At 43.3% G+C, this 23,206-nt stretch overlaps 1 pseudogene; it reads left to right on the top strand.

The window, feature by feature from the left end:
* Positions 1 to 7,132: 7,132 nt before the first annotated feature.
* Positions 7,133 to 16,725, top strand: LOC142831665 (large ribosomal subunit protein bL32m pseudogene; annotated as a pseudogene).
* Positions 16,726 to 23,206: the final 6,481 nt, after the last annotated feature.

Consider the following 23,206-nt stretch of genomic DNA (forward strand, 5'->3'; position numbering starts at 1 on the left):
TTAATAGAAATCTCAGTAACAAATACAACTCTATGGAGTCAAACACAGCCCTAACCACATGTAGGCACACTGAATATTAAAATTGAAATCAAGAGACAGGATCCTAGTTACAGTGAGTAATTTCACAGTTTTCCATTAAATGCCCAGAAACTAAAAAGTCAAGAAGAGTGCAAAAGAAATGAAGTTTGATAGTACGGGAACAGGGGAAGACAATTAAAGATGGATGTAAATGAATTGCCTTATCAAGGCATTGTGAACCCGTAGGTATGTGTTTGCATAAACTTGAGTAGGTGCTTGAAGGTCAAGATCTGTCATGCTCTCTTGGAATGGCGGAGGCTTGTACAAAAACATTCATCAAAACACAGACTGCATTCCATTTCCACAGCCCTGGATCAGGACGGCTCAGGATGGCCCTGCAGTGCCGTTAGACATCTAATGCAAAGCTAGCAAGGCGTTCTGCTTTTCTCTGAGACCTCTTGGGAGGAATTTTTGCCAAGAGCCGTTCTCAGACCCGCTGCCTGTCAGGAATGAACTATGCCACCAGTTTCAGTTAGGACTTCCGTTGTCAAAACAATAATAGCTGTAATTTTCTCTCCCTCTGTTTACAGGAAACAAACCCTTCCTTCCTGTCCTCTGCCTGTAGCAGAAAATAGACAAACCAAGCAGATGTCCAGGGATGGCAGAGCAGTACCTGGGGCTGCAGCTTCCCTGGAGAGGAGACAGGCTGCTGGGGTCTGTGGGGATGGTGGGCTCGAGGATGGGCGTGGGGGAGGATGTCTCTGACATCCTCCATTGTCTCTTTGAGTGCCTCTCCTACAGCTGTCAGGCGGGGAACTAAATATGGCCAGGGAAATCTCAAAACGGCTAAAGAGTATTTTTAAACTCTCGCAGCCGCCCGTTTGCAGACTCGGTGACGTAGATAAACTGGTTGCAGAATTTCTCATGGGAATCGAGGGCGCTGCGACATGGCTGCTGGCTTTGGTTGCATGTGCTTTTGGCCCTGTTAATGTGTCCCTTGGGGTTTCGTTTCACATCTTAAAGACTTGGGAAGCAGCAAAATCTGAGCCTTGCCAAGAGAATGTACCAGGGGGCTATCAGAACTGTCACTCAAGCGTGGCCACGGAGGACCTAAGGAAGCTTGCAGGCTGGAGCCCTGGCTACGGCATGAGCATGGGAGAATGTTGTCCAAATACACGAGTATTCTAGGCGCTTTGCTCGTAGAAATCATCGTTGCCGCTGTCCTTTTTTCGCCCCCATTCATGCACATTATCCAGCTGTTTTATAAATGTGCATCTCTCTAGCATTTGTGTTTCTAGCGATGGTGTGGAAATGTCTTGGGACAGAAAGTGTTTTGTTTTGTTTGAGACATGTTGATATTCAAGCTTTTGTTTCAAGAAAGTGAAATTATGTTTGAAGATAGATAGAACAGTTTTTTTTTTTTGTGTGTTTACTAGTGGGAAAGTTGCAGTGAGAACAAGGAAGACAAACAAAGTGGTCACCGAGTGTTGTTTCTCATAGAACGTGGAAGGCAGACAGAGTGGCCACTGAGTGTTGTTTCTCATAGAACACTGAGGGCAGCTTGTTAGCTGTGTCTTGTGTCACCAAATTATTGGTGTCACCATTTATGCTATGCAGTTGATTTCTGCATTTGAGTTGTCTTGTTGTCCTTTAATGCTACTGAGGTGGTTTTTGTTGGTCTCCCAAAAAGACTATGTGGTTTACCTGTAGAAACTCATTTAGAAGGTAGGGAATTGAAGTTTTCAACTTGATTTTTCCTATTGCAGTTTACATAGTATAATCAACACTGTTTTCATAGGGCTAGCTGATTTTCTGTTTTTTTGGGGGGGCATTATTGTTTTATTTAAAGCTGTCAACAAAATTGTATTTATTTAAAACCCAGCAGAGGGGCCCCTCAGGCCCTGGTTCCATCTCCGGTCTCTAGTGAAATAAGCAAAAAAATGTCCAGTGCCGGGGAGAGACAGATTTCTGTGTGATGTCGGGAGGGAAACTGAACAAATTGAGACTTAGATTATCCCTCCTGCAGCTCACTGTGGAAACTCAGGTGCCATCGCGTGTATGATGTAAAGATGTTCTCCCCTTCCCCAGGACTTTAGGATTTCTGTGCGTATCTCATGTCTTCCAGTTTGTGTAATCAAACTTTTTCAACACTTGCTGTTCCTTGCAAGAGGTACATCTGTTCACATTCCATTTCTCACACAGGAGGGAAAGAGTCCAATGAGGTAGGGTCACCAGCAGTGGAAGACGATGCTTGTTATAGCTTTGGACTGAGGAGGTTGCCCCTACGAGGACCTCCAGTTACTTGGATGAGAACAGCATCTTAACATGGGCCACAGGAAACAACCTTGGTCCAAGTCTGTATGGAATAGAGCTAGGACTCGATGAGAGATAGACAGAGAGAGACACAGTGAGAGAGAGAGACAGAGACAGTAAACACTTTAACATAAGCGCGAGGGTTGCATCAACAGCTGTGATGTCACTCTGTGGCCTTTGAAGTCATACTGTCTAATAGTAATGTACAGCCAGACTTAACCAGTGTGTAAAGGGTAAAAATGAAGTTAAATATGAGTGAATTTAGTTATTTCTTTTGTAAATGAAATTACAAGGTGGTGTCTGTGGTTCACTGTTCTGGTTTAGGGTGAAATGGGAGTGTTCATAGGTTAAACTTAAAGATTGCTATTCTAACTCTTACTTGAGACATCTTTCAGAAGAAAAAAAGTATTGTTTCTTTGCCGGCAGTGTTATAGCTGTTTTGGTTTATTCAGTTTCGCTGAAGCTCTGACTCTCGGCCAGCACAAAATGTAAACCACTTCCCAGGAAGAACAGCTTCCTTCTCTTCCCATGTCTCCTTGACTCCCTGTCCTTCTCTCCTGCCTCAGAGGAGCTTGACCATACAACTAGTGAGAATCGACGGTTGGCACTTGTACAGTGTGGCTATGGTGCTATCTCAACCCACCCCACCCAACATGTGAATACTGTAGAACTCACATTAAGTACAATTTACAGCACTTCATGTGTTTGTTCAAAGTTAGTATTCAGCCCTAGGATACACCTCATTAGTGGAGTGCTTACCTGGCATGCATGGACCTCATTTGATCCCCAGTACTGCAGCTTCACCACACACAAGTACATTAGTTTGATTAAATTAATATAACTAGTTAGTGATTAGCATTATGCTAATGATGGTTGAATAGCCCTAACTGGTGAGTGTGTGAATAGATTTTCCAAACACAAAGCAAAAGTAAACACTTTATTTCAGATGACTTACTAGTAAATGTTTAGTTAAAAAAAGTAATTAAGGGTCAGTCAATTAGCACAATTGGTGAAAGTGCTTGCCACCAAGCCTGAAGACCTGAATCTGACCCCTAGGATCCACACATGGTGAAAGGAGAGAACCAAGTTGTCCTCTGACACACACACACACACACACACACACACACACACACACACCATGCCATGGCCACGCCCCTACAATAAATAATATGCTAAACAAAAACTATCTGAGGGTCTGGGGAGATGACTCAGAGTTGGTGACTGCTTGCCATGCAATAGGAGGGCCTGAGTTTGAACTTCAGTGTAAAAGCTGAGCATACCAGGTGTGTAATCCCAGCACCAGGCAGGCAGAGGCACGAGAAGCCCTGGGGTTTGCTGGCCAGTCTAGCTGAATCAGTAAGCTCCAGGCTCACTGTCTTGTCTGAGAAGAATGGAAACTGAGGAAGGTGCCTACCCTGGAACCTTCCCTCCACGTACAGCAGCATGCAGGATACATACACACACATACAAGCGCACAAAACTACATACTACTTTATACATTGAGGTACGCTGTTGTTGTCTTTGGTGCTGGAGACCAAGTGATCAGCCATTTCATCTTGGGAAAAGAGGTTAAAAGGAAAGCCATGGCAGACTCTGTAAATGGACATTTTTTAAGATGTTAGAGACTCGGTTGAGTTTCTTTATGTTTGATTTCTTACCATCTTATTTTCTTCGGAAACATGCTGCAGCACCGTGATTGTACGAGAAACACTAGGGCATATTTCAAATTAAATTATCTTCATTCCTTTTGATTTGAATGCACCATGAGAAAAATGAGCTCTGAAGTGCCCCTCCTGGCTTTACCCTGACAAAGAGCATTCTTGTTTTGCTGCAGCCAAGAGGACTGTGAGAAAGGGCAAGGCGCCTGCTCTCTTTTCAGGAGGAGTGCTTCACTGCGGGCGTGGGCTTTCTCAGGGTTGTCAGTTTGCAAGGGGATTCCATGGGTCAAGCTAATAGTTAAATCAATGGCGTGCCTATATGGGAAAAACAGCGCCTTATCAAGCGCTGCAGGGCGAAGACGTGAGTCTGGACTCCTTCACACGCATCAGGTATTCAAATTATTTCAAAACATCAGTTAAGATGATGGCTGCAAAATACTTTGAATGCTGCTAAAGATAAATCAATTGTAGGCTTTTCTAAGAGATTAAAATATTCATTGCCACTCAGACTTGTGCTTCCCTATTAGGGTGTGTCTGTTAGAGCCCTGATCTTCCTCCCCGCGTTACTCTCAGCTACTGCAATGAAAACCATCTTGCTAGGAACACGCTCCTGTGGTGCTGAGATGTCTGGCTTTGTGACTGAATTCCATTTGCTCCTAGAAGTATCCCAACTTGCAAAACTCCAAGTTATGATTCTTTTCAAAAGACTGAACTGATTAATCCAATCACTTCTAAGGAGGATTAAACAGCTTTTATTCTCAAAAGGGAGGGGGCTTCTGAATAACAGTCATATGTCTTTAGCCCCCAGATTTTCATATTTCTCACCACAAAAGTCTGTTCCTGGGGACCAAGGCAGCCAGCCCTGGGTGTGAAACATGCTATTGATTGTCTAGCCTTTGTGATTTTTCCCCCTAATTTAGAGAGAAACCCTTCATCTCTATGTAAGTGAATAAAAAACCCAAAGGCTTACCTTTCAAACACTTAGTTGAACCAACCTATGCTAAGTATATTTAAATTAAGGTGTGTGTAAGTTGGGATGAAGTTCACCTGTGTGAGAGAGAGACAGAGACAGAAAGAGAGAGAGAGAGAGAGAGAGAGAGAGAGAGAGAGAGAGAGAGAGAGAGAGATCCATCTATCCACCTAAACAGCTCCAGGGCCTATTGCTTCACATTTTAGGAGAATGGAGAGATTTGGTGTAGGCTGCTGTGGTAATCCTAAGCCTTTGTCTGCTTTATGCTCCTATAACATAATACTACAGAGTGTGTAATTTATAACGAACAGAAGAAATTTGTAGGCTCTCATGGAAGTTGAGGAGTCCAGGATTGAGGAACTGGCATGTAGTCAGGTTCTTCTTATTGCACTATTCTAAGCAGAAGGACAAAGAGGCTGAAATAGAAAGGAGGCTGGACTCACTTTTTTACTGGGAATCCACTCTCCTGATCATGAATTCTCATCTTTCATAATATCACTAAGTCATTTATGAGAACAGAACCCTCATGACCAATACCCTCTTAAAGGGCCTGCTTCTCAACAAGTTAGGACACGTAAATTTCAATGTGAATTTGGAAGGGCACAAGTATTCTAGCTACATAATCCTACAAAAACTCACCTGCCTCACTACCTTGTCTGTCCTCATAGTCATGAGGGGATGATGTCATAGTTATGAAGAAGTGATGCCATAATCATGAGGAGATGATGTCATAGTCATAAGGGGTGATGTCATAGTCATGAGGATGTGATGCCATGGTCATGAAGAATGATGTCATAGTCATGATGGGTGATGCTGTTGTAGCCATTTACTTCACAGTAGAGGGAAAAACAAGTGGAAGAGTTCCCCCCAGCCCACATGTATTCTGTGGGCACACAGATATTTCCTCTTCCTCTAATTGCTCTGAGCATGATTGCATGACACAAGCGAGGCCGAGAAACACAGGTTTCTAACCAATTTCAAGTTCTGTGGCAAGGGGGAAGAAAGTAGTGGTTATGGCAATAGAGACAATGCATGTTTCCTGCCACAGGCTGTACTGAAACCCAAGGCACAGAAGAAAATTTCCCCTCGCTCACCATTCACGTATTCAGTATTTACTGATTAAAACTTTGTCTTAGGTGCTGAATATTGAGACTACAACAATTGAGTTTGTATTCTATTAATATTGATATTGAATGGAGAAAATCATCCTGTTCATGTTTATGGATGATTATGTAATAGAGGCACACACAGGTTTCCATGAGACAAGTTAGTCTAAATTGCCACTCAGACAAAATGCAGGTAAGGAAGACTTTAGGGACACAGAAAAAAAAAGCATTGGGAAAGGTGGCTCCCCTGATGTGTTAGAGGTGATATAATATAAATATGGAAAACATGCTCATCAGGCATTATTAATAAAGGATCTCTATTGTGGGCTCTCAAGATGCCGTTACAGGAGAATAGAGCCCAGCAGGGTGGAATATTAGAGGTTAATGATGAATCAGAGAGGAAAAATACAGTTTACTTTAAGAAAAGACTATAAAGGTAAAGGGAAGGAAATGGCAGCCAAAGACTTAAAGGCTAAGTGGAGGTTTCTATTTAGGGCTACAGAAAATAGAAGCATCTTTCAAAAGTGCCCCAAAAAGAGGGGATGGAGGGTTGTTCTCTGAAATGGCAGAAAAGAGAGTAAAACCTAATGTCAAGTCAAATGGTACACAAGGAAGTGGCCATAAAACAAAACTGTGTCTAGAGGTGGTTTCTTTATTTTCTACTAAGTAGGAGTCCACTTTGAGAAACAGGATAGGAGCCATAGAAAACAGCTAGGCATGTTAAAAATAGCTATTAGTGTCTGCAGAAACAGATGGAGGCGGGAGAAAGAGAGGATGAGGAGGATGAGTGGGCACAGCGTGAGCTCTTTTCTCCTGTCACCACTCTTGAGACAACCGCTGCCATTTATTCTTGTATAGTGTTTTCCAGAGGGGCTCTGTGCTAACAGAAACAAATGCTATATTTATCTCTGTTTTAGCTGGGCTTCTCTAGAGAATCAGAACCCATACAATGAATCTATGTGCCCGCAAAAGCGGGATTGAGTAGAGCTTAGAAGTTACTGTCCGAATATTCCAACATTGGCAAGGAAAAGCCAAGACTCCAGCAGTCATTCAGCCCATGAGCCCGGATGACGCAGCTGGTCTTCACTATATGCTGGAACCCCGAAGATGTAGGCTCTGACACCAGGGAAGGCACGCCTCTTGCCAGCAGGAGTGAGGGCAAGCAGGCAAAGATCAAAAGCTTCCTTCTTCCCTGTCCTTTATATAGGTTGCCATGAGGATGTGTGGTCCAGATTTAAGGTGGATTTTCCCACCTCAAACGATTCAATGACAACCACAAAAATCCTCACAGCTATAACCAGCTATTTGGGTTTAATTCCATATGTCGTCAAGTTAACAACCATGAGTATTACAATCACTCCACATTTTTTTCATACTGTCCTGTTCGTCTTGCTTTGGATAATATAAATAAATATACATGGGTATGCCACTACTTTCTGTAGTTGAGGCATCACCATTAACTCCTCCCCGAGCATCTAAAAACAAGGTAGCCACATATCAGCCACGGTAGAAAAGGGATTCCTCTATCACACTCCTGTAATGCATCTGGTATTAAACTCTGTGTATTTTTAACTTCAAGGACACTGATGGTGTTCGTACCTCATTTCTCGCTGGTTTATTAACAGCAGATTGGGCTTGTGCTGACCTCTTGCTTGCGTTGTGTGTTGCAGGCAGGAGCATCTTGGCAGTGATCTGCAAAATTCGCCCTCCCAGGAAGCAAAGCACCCACACAGCCCGGCTTTGTCTCTGGGACAGCGTGTATGAGTGTGGGGGACGAGGCTGGCCTCCTCCCAGCCGTGTCCATTTTGTGTCAGAGTACATTGGCAGCCTGAGAATGATTCCAGAGTGAAGGGTTGTCTGTCAGCTCCGAAGACGTGCTATCAAACGAATAAATGGTTCCTGGGCCTTTGGGTTGGCCTGCTGTGTCGGGTCACGGTTCCAGCAATTAATTCTCCTGTCCTCTCTTGCCAGTGGTAGGCAAGATAAGTGCCAGGAGCAGGTGAGGGAGATGTAGGACGCGGCAGGGTTGGGGGTTGGGGGTGGGGGCTTGCTGCTTGAGGATGAAGAACGCCATCCTCAGCACCACTCAGTCCCCGCGGCTTGAACCAAACGAATTCCTTCTCTGAGGCTAAAGACAGGTCACGAGGGATACAATTACCAACCCAGGAAAAAGAAGATGTTTATAGCTTCTGCTGCTTTTACAAAAATAGATGAAAGGAAAGATTGTTTTCCACCCTTTGCAGCCCGTGAGCTTTCTTAGCTTGGCGCAAAACTTGTTCCTTTCCCCAACACCAGGAGAGTCTGGTGGTGCGCTCTCATGTTGTGTCGAGCGCATTGGATTATACACAGTGATTACTGGGCGAAGTCCTCCAGCTTCAGAGCTGCTTCCTGTTGGCCACATTCTAGTCCTCCCTTTCCCCTTTCTCATTCACTCCCTTCTCCTTTGCCTCCCCTCCTTCCAGCTCTGCTATAATTTGCATGCCATGAATTCAGTTATTTTACAGGGAAGCGGCACTCATCTCAAAGTTTACAGAGCTGCACACTATGAGCACATCCAAGTCTGGGGATATTTTTCTTACCCCCAAATGAGTCCTGATATCTATTTACCGCTGTCCTTTCCCAACTGCAGGTAAATACTAATACTAATCTACTCCTCTTTCTATGGATTTGCTTTTACTTGGCATTTCATAGGAACAGGATTTTTTTTTTTTAGATTTGTGTGTGTTTCAGCTTCTTTTGCTTGGTATAATATTTTTAGGTGACACGAGTGAACAGTTTGCTTATATTTCTTGTTGAATAGTGTTCCCTTGAATCGCTTGCCATGTTTCCAGTTGACTGACATTTGAATTAAGTCCCCTTCCCCATTAGTCCGAATGGTGTAGGTACCAGTTATTGTATAGAAGTGTTTATGTCAATATTTCTTTCTTCCCCTATTTTTTTCCTTTTATGGAACCCATCCCGATACTGCTCCAGTGGTCAAGAACTTGAGACGAGATAGGCCTGGGGCCTAGAGGAAAACCAAACACAAAAGGAATGTTGCAATAAAGTGACTCCTGACGGCATTCTGCTGTCATAGATCAGTGTCTCGCTCAGAGGAATTTCCTTCTGCGGTAGAAGGGAATAAATACAGTGAACACAGCTAGACAGGGTGTAGAGGGTGAGAGACCTTGGAAGAGGTGCTCTTAAGTGGAGGATGTCTCCACCAGTGAGTTCTGTGTTCTCACAGCTCAGGGAATACCGGACAGGGAGGCAGAAAGAGTGTAGTCAAAGGGCACGAAGAACACCAAGAAAACAAGGTCTTCTAAAACAGACGAACCAAATACGCCCGTGACTCAGAGAGACTGGCAGCAGGCACTCCTGCCAGCAGCCCAAGCCAGATTGGGGTCCCAGTGCTGAGAGAGGTGGGCACAAGTCTCCACCCCAAACCCAGAAGCTGTCGTCAGTTATTAACTACTCAGAAGTGGAAGTTTCGTTTTCCTAATGGTTTATCACTGTATATACAAACCACTTTTAAGGCCAGGTCCCATGTCTGGAAGTAGAAGATCAACACAAAACAAAATTGATGGCATCGTTGGAGGTTTTGTCTGCTTGTTTGGTCTGGGTTTTTGTTTTTTGCTTTTTTAAATGTTATGTTTCTTTTTTTCTATCTTACAGGTCTTTTGCTTATATTATGGTTTCTGATTTTGTGTTTTTAGGGGATACGCAAGTGCAAAGGTATGTGCCTACATCTATGTGTTTCTTGTGCTTTTTCTTTGATTTTTTTTTGTTTTCCTGTTCATTTGTTTGTCTTGTCCTCTTCAAGTTATTGTGTTTATTTTCATCATATCTTGATTTCCTGTCTCTATCTATCTATCTATCTATCTATCTATCTATCTATCTATCTCTTGTTGCCTGTTTGTTTTCTAATGAAAAAAAAAGCAAGAAATGAAGCAGATTTTGTTTATTGGTGGTTCAGACAAAGGCATGGGGTGAAGTAGGAAGGCTGTAGGAGAAGATCTGCATAGTTCCCTGGGAATGGAGTCTGGGAAGGAGGAGAGGCCCCAGTGAGTGGTCCGCTCCAGGGCTGGAGATGAGTCTGAGGACTCAGAGCTGGAGGACAGCAGCGAGAGTAAACTCAGCCTACCTGATTCCCAGGCTGGCATGGCCAGGGGATTTCCATGGACAGAGTGCCTCCAGGTGTAGGTGACTGAGACAAAGTGATGGGGTGAGGGGAATATTTCTTTTCCTTCCTCTTGGGTAAATATATGGGTATAACTGTTGACTCATGGAAATTTAAAAATTTTTATTTACCACTTTAGAAGCTATGGAATGTTTTCCAAATGGGCTGCCTGATTTTATATTTTTAACACCAATGGCAGAATTCAAGTTTATGCAAATGCTTGCCAGAGCGTGTTATTTTGTGTCATATGGAAAACAGCCAGTTGTGTGTGTGTGCAGCCTTCTTCTTGGAGTCAGGCTGAAGAAATGAAGGGTTTTTTCTTCTTTGTCAAGGTATTGATACAGTCTAGGGACCTTCAGCTGCTGATTCTGTCTGTGTTGCTTTAGATTTGCCTGCTGTCATCTGTTGCCCTGGAGATTTATTTTCCTGCCTTTTAATTCCTTAACTGACAAAGAAAATGAATCCAGTAAAGACCCCTAAACTATACGAATATTACTAACCCCCCAAAATACATTCTGAAGTAAAAAGACCAAACAAAATAAACAAATAATAACTAAAATGAAGGAGTAGTGATAGTTTGGTTTATTTTTATTTGTTTGTTTGTTTTTGTTTTTTTGAGACACGGTTTCTCTGTAGCTTTGGAGCCTGTCCTGGAACTAGCTCTTGTAGACCAAGCTAGCCTCGAACTCCCAGAGATCTGCCTGCCTCGGCCTTCCAAGTGCTGGGATTAAAGGCATGCTCCACCACCACCCGGCTATTTATTTTTTTAAATTACACTTTATTTTTGTGTTTTGTTTTTTGCTTTTTCAAGACAGGATTTCTCTGTGTAACTACCATGACTGTCCTGGAACTTACTTTGCAGAACAGGCTGGCCTTGAACTCATGGAGATATGCTTGCCTCTGCCTCCTGAGGGCTAAGATTAAACAAATTACACTTATTATGTATTGGGCAGAAGGGCTGCACGCACAAGGCACAGTGCAGGTGAAGGGCAGAGAACACTTTTGAGAGCATGTTTTCATTTGAAAGCCAGACACGGCATCATTTACCTTTGTGTTGAGCGTTTGGTCCCAGCAGATCCTAGGTACTGTCTGGCCAGCCAGTCTAGCTGAAGTGACAAGTTCCAGGTTCAATGAGAGACCTTACTGAAAAGAAAGAAGAGGAAGAGGAGGAGGAGGAAGAGGAGGAAGGCAAGGCCGACATTAGACTCTGACCTTCATGACTTAGCATGGCACTACCCGCTGTGCCCCTCCTACATACACAAATAGAAGATACAATCATAATACAAAGAATTAATCAAACAAGTATTAGGGAGATAGTTCAGCATTAAGAACACTGGCTGCTCTTGTAGAGGACCTAGGTTTGATTCCTAGCACCTACATGGTGGCTCACAATGACTTGTAACTCCAGTTCTAGGGGATCTGACACTCTCTTCTGGCCTCCATGAGCATCATTACATATGTGGTATATACACACAGAACATACATACATACATACCTATACAGATAGGCAAAATACTCATACACTTAAAATAAAATAAAAAATTTGAAAACCAAAGCAAAGTATCATTGAAACAGAGGTGTTGGCTCAGTTAAAAAAAAAGCAAAGCAAAAACCTTCCCTGCCCCCCAAAAATCAAGATTAGCAACTGACAAATCATTCAACAAAATGAGCAAAAGAATAAGAGAGAAGACCCAGATGAATAAAATTAGAAATGGAAATTGTGATTTCAAAGTACATACCAACAAAATCCTGAGGATATTAGGGGGTGTATTTTGAAAACTTTTATTTTCCTCAAACCTGGAAAATCTGGAGGAAATGGACAAATTCCTGTGTATATGATATATGAACTATCAGAACTAAATCAAATGAACATAAACAACTTAAACCTAAACCAAGTTGCGAGACTGAGGCAGAAATAAAGTGTCTTTTACCAACCATAACCCAGGTCAGATATAGTCACTGTTGAATTCTACCAAACCTTTAGAGGAAGGCTAATGCCAACAGTCCCCAGATGTTCTGCAGAAGAGCAAAAGGAAAAACACTACCACCAAATCAGACTCTTTCCGTGAGGCAAGAGTTACTCTGACATCAAAACCGAATAACATAATGAAAAGAAACTACAGTCCAGTTTCTCTGTGAAAATAGATGCAACAAAACAAAACAAACTCAAATAAACAACAGCAAAACACCCAGCAAAAGACCCATAAACCAAAGTTAAGAACTCATTAAGATGTACGCACAGCACGGTCAGTGCCAGGGTACTTATGCTCTCTTGTGAGCAAGCCTAATAAAACTCATAGGGTCTCTCCCTGATACCCTTGCACCCCCATCCCCCTCTCCCTGCACACATATGCACAAATACATCTGGGGACAGAAATAACATGATCACCCCAATAGAGGCAGAATCTTTGGCAAAGTTCAACATATTCTACCATAACAAAAGCCATGAAGTACTTAGGAATAGAAGGGACATACCTCAACATAACAAACACAGTAATCCTATGAACAAAAGTGTACTAAGTGGAGAAAAACTGGAAATACTTCCTCTAAAATTAGAATCAAGATATCCCCACTCTTATTGGACATTAGGTGTGAAGTCTTCAGCAGAACAATTGGCAAGCGGGGGAAAATTGGCAAGGAAGAGTCAACTCATTCTTATCTGGAGACTACATGATACCATACTTAAACCACCCCAGAGACTCTAGTAGAAAACTCTTGGATCTGGTGAGCATTTGAAGTCAAATAACAGGATAAAGGAAAATCAACATGAAAATAAATAGGCTTTCTATGTGCCAATAATAAAGTTGACAAAAAAAAGTCAGGAAATAATTCCACCCGGGACACCTTAAAATAAAACAAAATAAAGAATAAATCTAAAAAAGTAGGTAAAAGACCTCTGTGATGAAATCTTTGAAATACTGAAGAAAGAAATTGAAAATACTAGAAGACAGATTTCCTATATTCAGAAATATAGTAAAAGTGACTATATTATTGAAAAAATCTACAGATTCAACAAAATTTTCATAAAATTCTACTAACTTTTTTCATAAAACTAGAGAAAACAATCCTAATATTCACATGAAGTGAAGAAGACCTTGAATAGTCAAATACTGTGTATAAAAAGCAAGTTACTTTTGTGAATGATTGTCAGTGAATGGGTTTGGAGCTATAGTTGAAGGTGATTACCTTTTCTCAGAAGAAAGGCATTACTTCCCAAGTGCAGATACATAAGAAAGTGATATTTCTTATTGCTCCAGTGAAGCTAAAATCATTAGGTAACCACTGCTTCAATGCTTGGGCCTGCTGTCAAAATGTATTCATTGACTCTGACGGATTCCATCCAATGTCTTCAATTCTTCCCACACCTAAGGCCATGCTTGCCTCTCTAGCCATGCGAGCCTATGCCATGCACCTTCTAAGTAGAGCTCTCGATTGCTTTTGGTCACACTCACCTGCAAAGCTGGCTGGGAGTTCATTCTCTCCACACACCATTCACACAGCAGGTGACTCTGGGACCAGAGTCATAACCTTTACCTGTTCGGCTGCCTTGCTTATTTCTCCTCCACACTATTTAGCTCTGACCTTCTAGCCAATTTGTCCTGAAGGCATACAGACAACTTCATATCTTAACAATAGCAGCTAGAGGCTGGAGAGATAGCTCGGTCTGGAAACATGAACACCTGGGTTGAACTCCCACAAATCCATATTAAAAGGTTGGACATGATGGTACGTGCTTGCAATCACAGCTTTCAGGAGGCAGAGACAAGATGGGTCCTGAAATGCCTGTAATGGTCAGCTCCACCTACCCCTACCCATTTGTCAGGATGCAGGTTAGTGAAATACATGGTCTCAAAAAGAACAAAACGGTGGAGGTACCTGAATAACAACATCCAAGGTTGCCTTCTGGCCTTCACAGGCAGGATCATACATGGACATGCATAGCTGCACACACACATACAAACACACACACATGCGTATGTGTCTACACACATGCACCCCCCTGCAAACAACTGGCATTTAAGGCTGCGTGGGTTTGCGAAAATTTATGGCTACAAAACATGCAAACTAATTCAGGATTTTATCATATATCACACTTCCCGTAAGCATGATTATATAAAAAGACCACATCTAGGAAAAATTAAGGTTTTGGAAATGTTGCTTAGCTAACTCACCTTTAAGCATGTGTGTTTTCACTTTGCCTGTATGAAATACAGTTACTTGGGCTTGGCTGGTATTTTGGCTTCTGTGTTGCACTGCAGAACCCAACATTCCATTACTAGCTGCCCTTCTCATTCCTTCCATGGCTACAGACTACACAAATCTGGACAGGGGTGAGAAGTGGGAGCAGAAGGAGGATTGGCAGAGTTGGCACGGGCAGGAGCTTGAGAGCAGATGTGGCTACACCCTGGACTCTTTAAAATGCCTTCTGGCTTGCACCGAGTGCTTCTTCAAGCACTATTGGGTGGTTACTTAGTGTTTTCAGATCTGCATCGACTGTGCAAACCCCTCATCGGTTTCTTCCTTTTTGCTAGCATATGTGATGGAGATATGGAGAGGGAAGATTCATGCACGACTTGCTAACAATGTAATAATTTGTTGAGACTGATATAAATAAGGGGTAGGTACTTTGAGGACAAACCAACCAACCAACAACAAAACCCCCCAAACCCAACTTCTTCTTTGAGAAGATAGGAACAGATACCAGGTCTAACCCTAGAAAGATAGACAAAAAAAGAGAAGAATAGTGTCTTATATGGGGACAATTTATAGAGACAGAAAAAGAGCAAGCTCCTCTGAGGAACCAATTACCTCTGAGGCTAAATGTGACCAAAGTGTGAAATTTGAATAGAGGTGAGTAGCGTTGATAATTAAAGGGCGTGCAAGGACAGGGTTAGTGCATCAAGCTGCTACACTTTTGGCAAGGATAGAACCTAGAGTCACACCATGCCACTGAGACATCACCCTCTGACTGTGAGCTTGCTTCTCTCTGCCGCCTGTTGTGGATAGCAGAGATTCTGGAGCCAAGAGATCTAAGCAGGGAGAAAAGGTCAGGCCAGGAGCTCGGGTGGTGATTGCATGCCAGTTCATGTCAAAAGAGGAAAGAAGGGACTTCACAGCATGTGGGATGTGCCTGACCCGTTGGAGGACAAAGTTAAGAGTGTCTCAGCCCCGGGAGTGGAGAACCATTACAGCTATTGCAGAAGGCAAACTGAACAACGAAAGCAGCAGGAAAAGGGAAAATACTAAGTTCAGTTTCTGTCATGTCTTATTTTATTTGAGTAGAGAAAAAGGATATTTTAGCAGGCATTTGGAAATGTCATCGTCCAACAAACACAATTTCAACTTTCATTTAGAGAGAAGTCAACCACTTTTCATTAACTCAGGGCCCTTCCCACCTGGGATGAGCATGCATGAGTCACTCTGGGAAAAGTCCTGAGAAAACCCTCTGGATTCCTTTTCTGTGCCACTTGCACTGGGATGTGATTTAAAGCTTCCAAACATCACCCACCATTGTCTTCAGAGGAGCCCAGTGCCTCCTAACTTGAGATTTACAGACTCTTGGCTTTATCTGCTGCTCAGTTGCAGCTTCTGGCTCCTGCAATCATTGTGATAGCATTAGGGTCCCAAGGGACAACTTCCAGACTTCCTCTCTCTCCCAAGGCAGTATCTATCAAAACCAGTCCCTTCACACAGGCATGCCACTGACACCCCACACTCTTTAAGACATTGTTAGAGGTCCCGGCACGCAGCTCTCTCCAGTGAGAAACATGGCTGTCTCCTTGCTGCTGCGTCCTTCCCGTGGCCGGCGGGTCCCCGACCACTCAGCAGGGCTGGGAGCTGCTGCAGCAACTGAGGCAGAACTGGAACGGCCTTGCCAGTCCCCAGTGGGCACCAGCATTAGCAGTCCAGGGTCCATCCATACTCACAGAACCAGCCCACGGCACCAGTGGAAACAAAGAGGATTCCAGCTTTTTAGATAGTATCTTTTGGATGGCAGCTCCCAAAAACAGACGCTCCGTTGAAGTTAACCGGAGTAGGAGAAGAAACTCCTGGAAGCTTATTAAAATTAAGAACAATATAGACGTTTGCCCTGAATGTGGACATCTGAAGCAGAAACATGTTCTCTGTGGCTACTGTTATGAGAAAGTACGCAAGGAAACAACACAAATCAGACAACAAATATGGACTCAAGAAGGGGGCCCCTTTAAAGCCCCAACTGTAGAGACTGTGGTACTGTACACGGGAGAGAAACCATCAGAACATGATCAGGGCAAGAGGATTATTGAACGAAATACGAAGAGGCCATCTTGGTTCACCCAGAATGGATACTGAAGAAGTTAAAAAATAATAATTTCATAGTCTCTAAAATCAGGAGTCTTTGTTTTTATGTTGTGCCTGTTTTCATATCAATGTATTTTAAAAATTGACTTTATTGGCTGTTAATTTTAAATGAAGTATGTCTCTTTGAAGAGTGTCTCTTGAATAAACTCAAAATACTTATGAAAAAAAAAAGACATTATTAGAAACCAAACTGAGATGCTCAATTTCGGGTGACCCCCTTGAGAAAAAGTGTGTGTAGAAAGGACCCTGAGTGGGAGACACCCAGTCCAGTTGCCATCCAGTTTGGGGCAACCATGCATCTGTTAGCCAGTGAATGATAAGGGTTGTAAGAACTGAAAGGAAGGCACACATCTGTGTAGAAGGAGCTGTGGGCTGTGTTCCTGCTGCCCCAGCTCCTGGCTGCTTGGCTAGCTTATGCCCCGAAATAACAACACACAAACTGTATTCTTTTAAACACTGCTTGGCCCATTAGCTCTAGCCCTTACTGGCTAATTCTGATATCCCAATCAACCCATCTCTAATAAACTGTGTAGCACCGGTCTTACCCGGAAAGATTCAGCATGTCTGACCTGGCGGCTTGCTTCATGTGTCTGCACGGGAGAGGAGAGCATTGCGTCTGAGCTCACTTCCTCTTCCTCCCAGCATTCTGTTCTGTTTACTCCTCCCACCTATGTTTTAACCTATGAGGGCCAACCAGTTTCTTTATTTTTTAACCAATGACCTTCCTCCATCACATCTGTTGTGTCCACCCACCAACCTGACTTGTGTACCTTGCGTTGCCATTTGGGCTGAGCGCCAGACAACCAGAGCAGCCTTGGAAGGTCTTGAGTGGCACTCACCAGGCCCTGTGCCTCTCCTGATGCCCACAGAACCACTTTCAGAAAGAAAGGTGGACCTCAGGGGAACTGATGACCTTTCTAGGCTGTAAAACCCTGCCTGGAGGTCACCCCAGGGATTATCGCTAAGGAATCCTGCTGTGGGCTATTTCTGGCTCTGGTCCCACTCTCTTCTCTAACTTCAGGCACTCTCCTTTGATGGCCCTGTCACTCAATTTCCCCTTTTCATTAATACATAAGCCAGGACCCTGTAGCAAACTTCTAACAACCCTTCTCCCTTGCCTCTGTTTTGAACAATTCATTTTAAAGAAAAAAGCCATATTAATTGCTTTCAGCAAGTACTTGTACAAGTAGACTATATGTGTGTTTACATATGCATATATATATATTCTAGTTATTTCAAAATTCATGTATTGACTCCAGATTAAGCAGTAGAAGTTCCTTGCAGAGCTATGAAATTAGTGAACAAGACACATACTTAAATTAATTACAGGCAATTCGTACAGTGATAGCTTAAAGATTACCTGGTCCTTTAAATACAGTCTCTCTAATCCTGACAACTCTTTATTTTCTTTAACAATGCCAGGTATGCTTAAGTTCTCTTGAACCCAAGTCAGTCTCAAAAGTCTTCTGTTGCTGGGGTGTCAGCAACTCGAGTACACAGAAGCAGAACTTTCAGGAACTCTGAAAATCCAGCTAGAAACAGATGTGGGGTGAATGATCTCCTGGGGTCTGGATTTACAGGTCAGCACTTAGTGCATCATCTGCTTGGTCACTACCCAAAGCTGCAGCTCAGTTACAAATTTTGTTTTGTTGTGTATGCTTACGTGATGGTGGTGGTAGTAGTATGAGGTATATGTACCTTTTAATGTGTGTGTGTGCATGTACATGTCCACGTAGAGACTCAAGGTCAACATTGTCTTTTCTCAGTCTCTCTCCAGCTATATATTTTTTGTTTTGTTTTGTTTTGGTTTTTAGAGACAGGGTTTCTCTGTTGCTTTGGAGCCTGTTAGCTCTTGTAGACCAGGCTGGCCTTGAACTCACAGAGATCCGCCTGCCTCTGCCTCCTGAGTGCTGGGATTAAAGGCGTGCGCCACCACAATCCAGCTCAAGCTATATATTTTTAAAGACTGCATCTCTCATTGAACCTGAACCTCATTGATTCAGCTAAGTAAGGTGGCCAGTGAGTTCGAGGGATCCACCCATCCATTCCTCCTTCTACTGAGGTTACTGGAGTTTATCACTATGGTTATGATTACCGTACTGGTTGGACTCTAGCCGGTCCTATGGAGTGAGGAACATGGGCAGGAGACAAATATACCACACAGACTGAGCTTGAGGGTGCAGTTTATTGAGATAAAGGAAATGGGAAAGGGAAGAGAGAACGGGAGAGAGACAGAGACAGAGATGCAGAAGGGCAGGGAAGAGAAAGAAGAGAGAGACAGAAAGCTGCTTCCTCAGAGAAAATGACAGAAAGGGAGAGAGAACAAGAGCGAGAGCGAGCGAGAGAGAGAGAGAGAGAGAGAGAGAGAGAGAGAGAGAGAGAGAGAATAGGTAGGCGGGGCTTGTCTGTTAAAGGGACCTTTTGCATCTGTGCACAGACTAGGACCCTGGTCAGGGTACTGCCTGGGTGAATCCTGCCAGATGACAGGGCAGGCCAGCATAATGCCTGAATCCTAACAACTATCCCAGTCTTTTTGACTGAGTTCTGGAGATGTGAACACAGGACATTCTGTCTGTGGGACAGACATTTTGAGGAGTTAGCTGTCCCCCTTCCTCCCCACCCCGCCCCAAGACTCCTGTCATGAAATTTTCTGAAAGGAAGCTTCTCCCTTTCTTCTTTCATCTCTGCTCAGTCTAGACCCTGGGACCTCTGTGTGCACACAAGCTGTGTTGATTAATTGTGCTACTGAACAAGTTAATCGGTCTAAAACCCACAAGGAGAAAGTGAGATAAATAAGGAGCAGCAACGATCCATTCAGTGCTGTAAACGTGAGAGAAACTCCATTCCCTTATAAAATCTTGTGAGGCTAGAAGAAGAGTTGGTCATGAATAAGGATGTGAGAATTCTATTGGCACCTGGAGTCATTCCAAGATCTTTCCACTACAAGGAAAGGATCATGGGTAAGAATATATGAGGCAACTTTTAGGAGAAGCCCAACAGATGATGGTTTGGAAGGAGGGGGATTCTGGGAAAGGAAGAGAACTTCCAGCTTGATCTCACAGTTCTGTTATTCTAATTGGGTCGCAGATAAAAGTGTTCTGAGTTTAGACTCATTAGAAATTAGAGAATTGCCAGAAGAGGCTAAACAAATGAGGAAAATGTCAGTCTAATTAGTGAGATTTTTGGCAAGTTTGGTCAGGAAAATATAACCATGAAGGAGACAGGCATGGAAGATGCTTTGAAGATGAACCCTGATGGCATTATATTAAGGGAAATAAGCCAGCCAGAAAAGGACGAGCATCGAATGATCTCTTCTGTATGGTCTCTAAAGAAAGCAAACTTAAACTGCCAAGAATAGTTCGGGGATTGCCAGGAACTGGAGGAGGAGCAGGAGAAAGGGGATGGTTAAAGGTACAAAGTTCAAGCACAGTTGTGAAGATGAAGAAGAGGGAGGAAGAGAAGATGATTTGTCAAAAGTGTTTCTGGAGTGGAGATAGTAACCTTAGGAAATTTCTATGGGCTCTGCTAAGCCTACCAGTCGAGAATAAGACCACTACCACAATTTTGAGCCAAATTTGAAACAAACTTTAATTAAATACTGGCCAGGAAGATGGACTCTGGCCAGTTCCACTCTTGGGTTGCCAGGAAATGGCCATGAGTCACACGGAGCAGAGGCTTAAAAAGGATAAAAACACAGGGTCTCCATATTTCCCACCGGTCCAATCAGGGGCAAGCATATATCCTGGTGTACTTCCTGATGGTATCTCCTGCCCACGTGTGATCAAGCACATCCAACGTACTTGGGTCAAACAAACTTGTTTCACTTAGGGAAGAGAAAACATGTTATCTCCCATTAACTTTATCCTCCAACATTTCAAGGACTATCTGTTACTCTTTTTAAAGACAAATGCCAGCGAGTCTGGTCTATAAGAGCTAGTTCCAGTATAGGCTCCAAAGCTACAGGGAAACCCTGTCTTGAAAAAAACAAACAAAAAAGATAAATGTTATTCTGTTTAAAGATGTGGTAGGAGACAAGGATGGTCCCACCAGGGGTGGCAGGCCCACAAGGGGGCCACAAGGACCAACCAAGGCCTCGGTGGAGGAGCGACAGGTCACGTGAGGCCTCAGAAGGTCCCCCAAGCCTCGGCAGGTCACCCGAAGCCTCAGCAGGTCCCCTTGGTGGTGGAAGCCTGTGCTGACAGGTGAGAGACAAATAGATATGCCGTGCAGAGAAAGAGATTGGGTATAGAGTTTATTTAGTGGGTTACGGAAGGGAAGAAGAAGGGGAGAAGGGGGAGAAGGAAGGGTAGGAGAGGTGGGGAGAGATACATGCCACAGCATAGAGAGCACATAGGTTGGGGGAGGTGGGAGATCCAGTGGTCTTGGTGGAAGGGGAGGAGGTTGGTAGTGGGCAGGGCTTGTCTCTCAAAGAGACAGGGTACCCAGGTTTCAGGCCAGCAAGGGGTTTAGAGAGTAGAGACATTTTTATTTTATGAATCTCTTAGTCACAGTAATAAAGACTTAAAATGTAGCTTTGGCTCTCACAACTTGTTGGAGAGCTTTGATACAAAATGAATATTCACAAAAGTACATTTTATTTGGTAAAGAGTGGAAGAATCATTGTAGAGAAGAAAAAAATGTTCTACATACATCCTTGGGTTCATAAAGACAGATAGAAGGGTATAGAATTATTCCCACCTTTTACCTTGTTTTTGCTGAAAAAAAAAAAAGATACATCTGGAACATAGGCACAGCTGCAGAAGGCATAGAGTACTGTGAGCCTGGCTCAAGTTGCTGCCACAAGTCCGCCTCTAGGTTTCTACCTGAAACTGGAGCTTTGGGGCCCCTCACTGGGTCAGAATGTGTGCTTGTCTCTGATTGGACCTAGTGGGACATACTTAAGTTCCTGTTTTTTTTTCTTAAAGCCATTTCCTGGGAAATCAGAAATGAACTTAGTCAGAGAGTCCATCAACCTGGCCAGTATTTAATTAAAACTTGCTTCAAATTTGGCATTAAACTGTGGCAATTAATACTAGAAATTGCTCAAATATTACATGAAGAATAAGAATGTGTCTGCTGAAGTTCATCCAGGATGAAGATGCCAGAGCTGAGACATGAGTTCCGGTTCTCGGAACTTTGATTTCCTTGGGTGAATTTTCTGGGGGAATTCTCATTTTGACTTGCAACCTCTTTTTTTCCCCATCCCGCCAAAGCAAGAAGATGGCAAAGAGAGACAGGATTATTGTGAAATGGATGTTCTTTTCCCTGGTCATGGCTGTAAGCTCTCTATTTATGAAGGGCTCAGGACAAATACTGATTGCTTAGGCATAAAAGGCTGGTTGGCAGAGCAAGCTCAGACCGTTAAACTGTGAGGTGCCAAATGAACAAGGGGGACATATTGAAGCGGGGATGGGGAAGAGAATGTGGGAGAGGGATCGACTGAGACAATGAAAAGCATTAGTGAAGATTCTGTGGTGATAAGAAAGAGTGTGCTTGGGGTAAAGCAGAAGGACTCTGGAGTTGAAGGGAAGGACAGGAAGATGAAAGCAGGATCCTTCCAACCTGGGCAGCGGGATGAAGGTGGACCGGGCTGTGGTAACGCATACCTGCAAAGTTGTCTCTTTATGCGAGGGAAGAATTGCTCCTCAGGTATGCAGTCTTAGCAACTGAGGCATCCTCTCAGGTAGCAGGAATTCACTGAAGGTGTGGAAGTAAACAGTTAGCTGAAGTGATAAGTAGCGGAGGAAAGTGGAGCATGTGTTGAGTTAGCTGAGTAACAACTGGGCCAAGAACCACTGAGTTCGGGTGATAAAATTATTGCTATGTAGATAGACCACTGGTGATATTAGATCAGAGACTTTTAAACCCGAAGGGAATAGAGATAACACTGAGAAATACTCGCTAAATCTATAAAGAGAAAAGAGAAGGAAATAGGGTTGCCTGTTCTTCCAAAGAAAGAATAACTCAGTTAGTGAAAAAGAGTGTGGATACATGATCCCACCCCAATCAAGAATCTCTTTGCGAAGAGAAAATCCCTTCTCTCCAAAGGTGTCACTAGGTTTATCAGCCACACCCCAGGGCGGGCCCGTGCCTTGGAGTAGTTGACTAACTCAAAGTGATCTCTAGGTGCGGAGATGTTTGCAAGCTGGACCGTCTGTGTACTTTTAACTAGTAGATAATCAGTTGTGTGTAGGGAAGAGGGAAAGTCAGTTTAAAAAAAAATACAAAGATTTCCAAGGACTTTTTGAAAGCAAATCCAAATAATACTCAGAAAGTTCTTAGAAGCCCTGGAAGTGTGCTCTCTTCCAACTCCACTTGCTCTGTGGAGTGGAGGAGCCTGTCTGCTTTGCATGAAGCCATGGCATTTTCCTAGTTTAAATCTATAAAGAGATTCAGATGACCACGATCTATAAGTTTTCAAAACGACCAGGATATAAAAGGAGGAAGCCCCAAGCAAATTTGAGAGTGACGGTTTGAATATCTAATTTTTACCACATGTTAAGTGGATCTCTGCTCCAAGGAGCTAAAACAGAGAAATAGCATTAAAAATTGCTGTTTCAGAGCCCGAGGTACACGCAGTTCCATGGTGGAGTTGTGCCTACAGTGTGCGTGGCCCTGGGTTTGAGAGCCCTCACCACAA

This window comes from Microtus pennsylvanicus, chromosome 1, assembly GCF_037038515.1.
Source record: "Microtus pennsylvanicus isolate mMicPen1 chromosome 1, mMicPen1.hap1, whole genome shotgun sequence".
Classification (NCBI taxonomy): Eukaryota; Metazoa; Chordata; class Mammalia; order Rodentia; family Cricetidae; genus Microtus; species Microtus pennsylvanicus.